This window comes from Anabrus simplex, chromosome 5, assembly GCF_040414725.1.
Source record: "Anabrus simplex isolate iqAnaSimp1 chromosome 5, ASM4041472v1, whole genome shotgun sequence".
Taxonomy (NCBI): Eukaryota; Metazoa; Arthropoda; class Insecta; order Orthoptera; family Tettigoniidae; genus Anabrus; species Anabrus simplex.
In genome coordinates this window covers 191,323,031-191,332,803 of record NC_090269.1, presented here as the reverse complement: position 1 = coordinate 191,332,803, position 9,773 = coordinate 191,323,031, and the positions used below count along the sequence as shown (strand labels likewise).

The window sequence follows — 9,773 nt, the reverse complement described above, 5'->3', positions numbered from 1 at the left end:
GGCTCAACAGAATTTCACGAAACTCTGTATTTAAGTTCAAGCATAGCTGCGTAGCAATAGTAGGGGGTTAAAACATGAAATTTCTAATTTCTCTGTTCATAATAGCTGTATAAAAAAAACTTTCCACTAGTTGTGTAAAATATAGCTCCTGATTTTTAAAAATTTTCATACGCTTTTAACACTCAAGAAATGGAAACATTTGTGATTATTATATTCTTCATTAACTTTCAACCTCTAAAAAATCATCTATAACAGCAATATTATACAAAATCAATTTTCAGTAATTTGTTTTTAACCTACAAGATATAATAATGGAGTTGTTCACAAATCTAGTGAGTGAGCAAGTTGTTATACACTCTTTGACAGATTTCGACTTCCATGGCCACTGTCCCACAAATTACGATTTTTGTTACAAAGTTCATCAAAGTCAAGCATTACGATGTGAAAATAATGATCAGCCACGACCGTACTCCCAATTGTAAGTTATAAATCTCATTCCGTATTGACGGTTATCACTTTACAAAAGAAAATATTTAAAAATCCTCCTTATCAAAGTACTCCCAATATCGAATGATACTATTGGTATCGATATCTATTTCCACTATTATCAGAGTATCAATATTTTTGTGACTTGTCGGGCTGAGTGGCTCAAGACGGTTGAGGTGCTGGCTTTTTGACACCAACTTCGCAGGTTTGATCCTGGCTCAGTCCGGTGGTATTTGAAGGTGCTCAAATACATCAGTCTTGTATCAATAGTTTTATAGGCACATAAAAGAACTCCTGTGGGACGTAAAACCAATAACATTATTATTACTAATATTTTTGTGACTTTAGTATGAATACTGTAGCAAATTTTTTGATAATCGTCATGAGGCTTGTCGTTTAAAAGGACCTAACATCTAGGTCATCCGCCCCCACATTATTTGATCAACTGTGATATTGCAATAGCTTACTGTTGTGTTAGCATCAGTTTCTGGCTTTCCTCAGTCTGTGACAGTTGCTATTAGAGTAAATCATGCTTTGCTAAGGTCGGAAGTATACAAGAGCGAGTGCTGGAGCTCTGTAAATTCCACTTCTGGCTTGAATCATCCTTAGAAAGCTAATGATCTCTTTTTCATAGGTTCGTAAACATCACAATCATAACTAATAGAAATAAATACTTGAGAATTTCAAAAATCCTTAAGCTAATGCAAATTACAGGAAATTAAATATAAAATTACATTGCTCTTATGAAATCGTTTTCAGGACTTGAGATTTCTTGCATTAAATGCGGGTTTACACAAAATCAGGGTTATGCTGTATCTCTTACAATTTCCTTCACAATGAATATTTACAAAAACAGAACTTTCTTGGTTTTTATTTATTTACAACAAGCCTCACTGTACATTATGATTATTAACAATAAAACAAAACTGAATTCTGAACACATTGCAAGTTTCCAAAGCAGAGATGTACGAAAATTCCACCAGAAGGCTTAACTGGACAGACTACATACGACTGGAACCCTATAACAGAGAAATAAAATCAGAAATTAACAAGAGAACTATCTTTCACACACTCTCTGCTGTACTAAACCAAAAGAGAAGCCACAGAATAAATTAAATACATAAATTTAAAAGTCATTTACATGTAAGAGATAGCATTAATGTAAAGCAGATATTTCTGCAATTTCAAGGTTCTGTCCTCCAATTTTTTAAAGTAGTTTTCACTTATCTATTATCTAGTCAAAACTAATGTCTTGTTTTTCTCCACACTTAATTTCAATCCCTAATTATGAATATTTGCATTCTTAATTCTAGTCTGTGAGTGAGTAGTAGTAGTAGCAGCAGTAATAATAATAATAATACTACAACTACCAAGTTGCCAGCATTCTTAAATGGCACCATTAAGGCACAACCTCCCTACCAATTGCAACATTCCAATTAGGCTGCTATCAGCAATGAAATCAGAATCCAACAGGATGGATAGTATGGCTGAGAGAATTTTAATTTCATTGGCTGACACTCAGCATCACTAGAGAACTTAAAACATGTATAGCACGCTATCTTTAACCTTTTAATTTTGTGGATTGAACTACTCCTCACAGTCCCCCAGTTTCTACTCAGTGATGCAAGTATTTTGGGCGATGGTCACCTGATCCCCTAAGAGATAATTGCTCCATTATCTGACCTAATTCTAAGCTCTAATCAGGGAGAATGCTGCCCCTGTAGGTTGAATATAACTGCGGATCACTTCAAAATCTTAGAAAGAACTGCCTAAGCCCTGAAGTATCTACCATCAAACCACCCAATAAGACGTTGTTCCAAACTTACTCAGCCCATTGATCAATCTACTAGACCTCTGTGTCGGTGCGACGTAAAGCAAGTTAAAAAATTAATAGAACCCTATTGTTCCAGTCAGTAGCAAACGCCTTGAGGGGTTTTCGGGCTCTGTGGAATATCTAAATATTTTTGCTAATCTTAGTATATTGGATCCTTTCAATACAGCTGAGATGAATAATGGGCCTGTTAGCACCTTGCGACTCTGGTAGTGCAGCGACACTTATCAGTGAAAATGGTCTTCACGCGTTAAAATAGTGTAGTGTACATTATTCTAATGTTTCTCCCTCATCCCGTACCTGTATTACTGCTAATTCTTCAGGTCTTGAAATACTAAGAGTCAATTCTTGTTATTAATGTCAAGAGGACAAGATTTCACCAGGAAGTTTTGATTTTTAATAACTGGAAAATAATCATGTCAAGTAATTCTGCATACTGATTTAATTTCATATGGGGCCAATGACTTATATCTAGGCCCCTTTAAACAACAAGCATCATCATCACCACCACCACCACCACCACCACCACCACCACCACCACCACCACATGCAAATACTGTATTTACACGAATAATCCCCGCATATTTTTTTTCCAAATTAAGGCATGAAATTGGGGTGCGGGTTTTATTTGCATAGAGGTTGGCAACACTCTCCTGGCTCACCTAGTTTTTATGTTGGGTGTACAGTTATGCTTTATGTAACTGCAGATGGAATAAAAGTGTCCCCATATGCCATATTTAAACGGAAAACTATTCAGACTTTTAATTATAAACTGCCTTTACATTTAAAAATATAGTATTTTACAGAGTAACTTAAATTCAAAATTTCTCCGTGTCACAACAGAACACGTCTTCCGGGACGTGCAGGGGTAGCTTTCCGCACTTTCACTCACTTCGGTGTGTCTTTGGTGTTTTAAAGAACGCCACAATATCACTCGACAGGCAGTGTGCGGAGAAGCAGAATCCGCAAAGACCGGTGATGCCGACAGTAGGCGGAAAAGCGAGGCTCATAATTATAATCAATTCGTACATACTGAACAATACTGTCAATGCCAATGAAACTGCATTTATTTTTATTTGTTTTTTTCTACTGCCAAGCCCAGACAACTTATATTTTTAAAGAACATGAGGTCACTGTACTGTATTACAATGCAGACGGAAGAGAAAGACTTCCTCGTAATAGGAAAGTTCGATAAGCCACAATGTTTTAATGGCGTTGGGCACTTTCCGTGCAAGTACAAGGCATCTAAAATGCAAACAGTACAGTAAACCAAAAAATAAAACACTTGCACATGGGAGCCAGTATAATTTGTCCTCGTCTCAGAATCGCACTTTTTTCCCTTTCGTTGCGTGAGGTTATGTTTGCCAGTGAGTTATCCAAGTGCATTATTTGAATAATGTACATGTGCCTTGTTGGATACATTTCAGAAATATAACTTTTTTCCATCACATTTGAAAGGTTTAAACTGTGAATCAATGCTGATTGAATGCAAGTGGGTTATTCGAAATCACATAATAACGTGGTTTTACTGTATCGAAAAACTAATATCCGACTTCACCGGTGTGTCTGTTTCAAGTATTTACATTGCACAAAAAGAATTATCCACCACCGGTTGTGTTACTATCCGAGTAAAAAGAGACCGCGTGTGAGAAGTATTTTAGACGTGGATTGTGATGAATTTGCAATTCAGGAGAGGATTCTAGTGATGCAAGAGACAACGAATCTTCCAATCTACAGGGAATCGAGCCTATTGAAAGTTAAGATTAATGAAATACCTATCACGTAAGTAGGCCTACTTGCTAATTTTCATGGCATTTTATACGTCTGACTCCATGGCTAAATGGTTAGCGTGCTGGCCTTTGGTCACAGGGGTCCCGGGTTCGATTCCCGGCAGGGTCGGGAATTTTAATCTTAATTGGTTAATTTCACTGTCACGGGGACTGGGTGTATGTGTCGTCTTCATCATCATTTCATCCTCATCACGACGCGCAGGTCGCCTACGGGTGTCAAATCAAAAGACCTGCATCTGGCGAGCCAAACTTGTCCTCCGACACCCCCGGCACTAAAAGCCACATGCCTTTTTTTTATATTTTTTTTTTATAGCAGTGATAATGTATATTTATCACCTCAGGCTAAGCAGCTATATCTGTAAATTAACATGTTCAAATTTGTGTAAAGAACACACGGCCTTTGCAGAGCGATATGAAATGTTTGTTTAAACCTATGTTTCCCTTTCGATGGAAGGAATTTTAGTTAATTTCATTTTTTCAAAATTAGCCTTCCTAAAATTAGGGTACAGGGATTATTTGCGTAAATACCGTACGTTGTTAGACCTAAAAGCTCAGATACTAAAGTCCTCTCACTTCTCTCTGATCTACAATGCCTGACAAAAAAAAAAAAAAAAAAAAAAAAAAAACCTGGAACACCCAGAAGGGGAGGAAAAAAACTAGATGAAACTTCACACATTGAGAAGGTATGTAATGTTATTTCAGCGATCACAAAATAAAGTCTAATTTACAAAGAACTTGGCAGTACGAGCCCACTTATCAGGCCTGCTGGCCTGGATGCATGCATTGATTTGGTTGGGAAGGGTGTCAAAGCTGTTGTGTCCTCTCCTGAGGCAAGCTGGCAAGCTGGAACTTCAGAGCTGCCAACAGTGGGGTTTGAACCCACTATCTCCCGGAAGCAATCTCACAGCTGCGCCCCCCCAAACCGCACGGCCAACTCGAATAGGGTTCTATTTGGTCTCTATTGGAACCATTGTTCTTGCTAGGTTACTTGATAATATCTTATCTGATAAGAAGGCCACAGTCGTCTACCTTGATCACCTGGTAGATTACAATGAATTCTTTGAAGACCATGACCACTCAATGTTGAGGAGTCCTGAAATGACTGAGGAGGGCTGGTTTGAAGGTGAGTTTGCCTAGTTACTTTTGCAAAACTTAGTACATAAGAACCTTGTTTATCCGGATTAAGTGGGACCGGAAGTGATCCAGATTATCTGAAATCTGGATAATGCGGAAAAAACAAAAAAAAAAAAAAAAAAAAAACGAATACAGTACATGTTATATAATCTACTAGCATGTGCCCGCGGCTTTGCCCGCGTTTAGTAATTCAACTGTTAGATGTTCCTAAACTCTTTATTTAAAAAGCAAATTAAAGCATTATATTTATTAACTCACATCTTTTTGATGTAAATTGCATGAAATACATTATTTTATTTTTATTATATTGTTACTATCAATGCTTAAGATACCGGGTTGTCGGATGGTACAGATAATATTGAAACCATGTAAAAGACCATGTTATATAATACAAAATATATTGTTTCCTTAGAGCTTCAAAATAATATATAAAAATGTCCTTCCATTTGGAGGTAAGATTTATACTGTATTCTGTTTGCCTTTCGAACTCTTGAACAATCCATGTACAGTTGACAATGGCAAATGCACTGTTTTCAAAGATGGAGTCCTACAACTTTAAGCGATTGTCCTATGTCAACATTTCAGATCTCTGTGTGTCGAAGATTTGACTGGGCTTCTTATACATACACACAAACACTTCCGAATATTACAGGCTGATGGCTCCTCGTGTCGCGGGCCGAAAATGGCTTCCTACTCAATGGACTTACAGTCCGAGGAATACTACTTCGCCCGCGGCATGCTCAGTCATGATGGTGACTTCAATAATATCCGTCATCAGTTTTAGAGCCGTGTTCATTGCAGAGGGAAGGATTCATATTCCTGAGAAGGATAATGGGTGCCACAATCGTCCACCCCAAGATGTTCGAGAGTATTCCAGGTGACTCCAAATTGTTCAAAATTTCTGTCGTGTAGCTGACAGCCTCATCTGTATGACATGTCGTGTCGATGGACTTATCCTGACTGATTTATGTATTATTCCTTGTTTATTATTATCGTCTATCTTGCGTCATTATGTCTCTTCTAAATGTATAAGTGTCCAACCCTTGTCCCCTTTCTCTATGGGGTTTGGGTATGAAGTGGGATGAAACTTCGTAGCGAATTTTTATGACCGGATGACTTTCAAGACGTCAACCTAATCAGATGAGTTAATGAGATGAAATGAATGACATTATTTATGATAGTAAGAATGAAGAGGATGAAACCTGGCGTCGGCATTTAGCCCACTCCTCTCGAATAGCTCAAGACTTTACGCGCCAATCCGACGGACGAATCACCATCAACAGAGTCATATGCCCTCACACCATATAAGACCAAAAACGGTTTCCTACGCCCTGGACTTAAAATGGCTCCTTGAATATTGTGTTCTCTACCTATCTTATATACGTTGCCTAGTGACAGCGACTCTATGCACTTAATCCTGGCGACAGCACGTTGGATTTTCACATCCCAATGCACGTTTTCCGATGGTTTTTCGTTCATAATTCACCAACGAAAGCGAAAATGAAAATTCCGGCTTCGAGGTGCATTCGGATCCTTTTCCATCTACCTATGTTCAAAATTTCAGATCTCTGCGTGCTGTAGATTTTGCTGGCCATCACACACAGACAAACACTTCCTTTTATAATTATTTTATTTTATAATTATAGATTAACATAAATTGTACAGTAATTCCTTTTTTCAATTGTACAAAAAAAATATAAGAGCACTTCCTTATATTTATGACTTGTTTTATGCACTAAAATAATGTGCGAGTTTTTTCTATTTTATATTTGTATAGCATTTGTGTACAGCACGATGACAAAAGACTTTCACTAACATCAGTTCTGCCGGTATGGTTTCAGTCTGTCCATAAGCCATCAGTTTGTCCAGCTGCACTGTTGCCTCTCCACGAGTCATTGTTTCTTCTGATGGAGCGCTGGTTTCAATTTCGAATTCACGCATCATTCTCAACATTACCTGCCGAGGAACAAGAGCCAATAATTTTTTCATCCATCATTATGCCGTAGCCTGAATTATAGTCATTTTTCAACAAGTCATTTACGTCATTCTCATCTACATCCGAGCATCCGAGAATGTATGCAAATGTGTCAAGCAACTCAGAAGAGCCCACAACTTCACAAACCTCGATCCGGATTAATGAGGGCTGGATAAACGAGGTTCTTGTGTATGTCGTTCCTTGGACGTATCTTCTCACCCAGAAGGGTATCCAATGATCAATCTCATATCCAGGCCATCTGAGAATTTAAGGCCCCCCCAGTGGACATTAAGGGGATTACACATTTCATCAGTAAGATTAATTTCAAGATATTTATTCCTAACTTCTCTTGCCTGTAGCTTTGTTACAGTGTACATGTATCAGTAAAGTGGTGGTGGAGGTGGTGGTGGTGGTGATTATCATTTTAAGAGGCAACCATCCTCTATTAACACCAATAAGGAGAAAAACAACCGAAGGGATCCAACACTTCGAAAAATGAAGGTATTGACCAAAGAAAGACTAGGGCCACGAAGGGCGTGAAAATGAAAGACTCCCTAGGCCTCAGTACTTAAAACCGTTGGGTCAGAAAAGAACAAGGATAGGATAGATGAAAGTGAGGAGTCTGGCACAAGTAAGTGGAAGCGATGTCAAGACTCACCTAAAGGCCCCGTGGCCGCCAGCCCACGCTCCAAAGTTCAGAACCCTGGGGCTGTATCAAGAAACAGATCAACATGACAACATGGAATTTCTTTTATGAACACAATTCTTTTTAAAATTAATGTAATGTTTATGTTGTTTCATTTTAGCAGTATCTTCTCTACATCTTAACTCTGGACTTAAGATTTCTGAGGTTTTTTCTGGTAAGCCCTTCACAAAAGAGCAGAGTGAAATAATGCCCATTCCAATGAACCACAACAGTTTTAGTGAACACTTTAACTAATGTACACTGTACAGTTCTACTTGTATCTAGATGTTTATTTTATTTATGGAGAGTTTAGTCTAAACAAGCTATTTTAAGTAGATACTTTTTCTAAAGGAACATTTGTTTTTAATGAAATGAACAAATAGTAAGAAGCAGGTTTTTACTGTGCAGGTTTTAAAAAACTTTTCTTAATCAGGCATCAATATGTTTTGTGAAGTGTATAGCTGCAGATCTTCTATAACAAGGACAAACCATGTACCAAAAAATGTGAGATTTGTACATGTTAATATTGGTTGTGCCTTTACAGTATGCGAAACTTTTCTTGATACCAAGTTTGACAGGGGTGAGGAGTAAGGAGGGAGCTCTCCCGGTTCCGGTTATACTGCCCACTGAATGGAAATGAAATCTAAACTGAACCGATAATATGATCGACTGATATGCATTTTCTAAACCTATATTATCTTACGCCAACAACTGTGTCACACACACATTATATAACATTTCTCGATGCAAATCTTGTTCCCAGCATGAATTCTATAATTTGGCTTTGCTGTGTGAACAACAGCACTAGTATGTAAAGTGTACACTAGATGTCTCACAACGATGCATAAGCAATTTATAGTTTGTGTGTCAAAGGTTGCCAATACAAATCTTGAAGATAACCAAGGTCTACTGATTCAGCACTAGGGAGCTCAGGTATCACGAAAAGGTTCGCATACAGTAGTTAGGCCACACTAAATCTCTGACTGTGGTGCTATCTACTAAGAAATTGTTAAACTATACCATATTCAAGAAGTTCTACGTAAATTGATTAGAGGTCTCTAGTGTTACCTTGTTATGTATTGTCACTAACTTATGTTTGAGTTCTGGCAACCTGATTACTCTTCTGTTGTTTATTTGTTATTTGGGAGTTGTTACCACTGTTCTTAGATTTATTAACCAATTAGAATTTGACTTGTGATATTAGATTCCGCCAATAGGAAAACACATTAGAAAACAGAGCGAATGCTACGTAACTGAGGTGGTCTCCCACAGGAGATGCAGTGGCTGGGGCTGGCATAGAGAGGTAAAGTCGTAAGGTAAAGGAACCTTAATGTAACTATGTGAATTTAATCTGTGTGTGAATAAAGGGAAGATTCCAGTGTTCCCCCTTAGCATGTAACGGTTAGGTTGCTCCAAGTTTCCTTGAATTTAAATTTAATTTGTAGGTCTTTTGGGCAGTCTTTGGACTTTTTAAGTATCACCCCTAATTGGGACCTTGTAAATTGTAAAGATGCACAAGTGTGCACCCTCGTTTCCCTTGCTACTTCTTGTTTGCTGGTGGCTACATTTTAAAATTCCAAATTCTCCTGGTCCCCCTTTTGGACTTTATTTGTTTTTCTTAATCACCAAGTGGTATGGCTTATCCACTGTGTTTTTGGGCCATTTGCCCTGTTAGGTGTTATTTTTGGTATTGCACCCTGATTGCTTAGTGTTTTCAGTTTCAAGTGTTCATATTTTGTTTTTGGTTCATGCTTTGTCTTCTATCATTGACCTCGTATGTTCAGTCTTCAGCACTAAGGCTGGTTGGATCCTCAACAGCTCTGCCATCAGCTGTCATAGATGGCCTAGGCATCACTGAAGAGGCATACTAGG

The 9,773-nt window shown here is 38.0% G+C and overlaps 1 protein-coding gene across 1 annotated transcript in view; it reads right to left on the bottom strand.

Moving 5' to 3' along the window:
• Positions 1–1,341: 1,341 nt before the first annotated feature.
• LOC136873908 (cytochrome c oxidase subunit 7C, mitochondrial) overlaps positions 1,342–9,773 on the bottom strand; it is a 50,143-nt gene continuing 41,711 nt past the window's right edge. The window contains exon 3 of the mRNA XM_067147239.2: positions 1,342–1,505. The gene's annotated coding sequence lies outside the window, so the exon portion shown is untranslated. The remainder of the gene's footprint in view (positions 1,506–9,773) is intronic.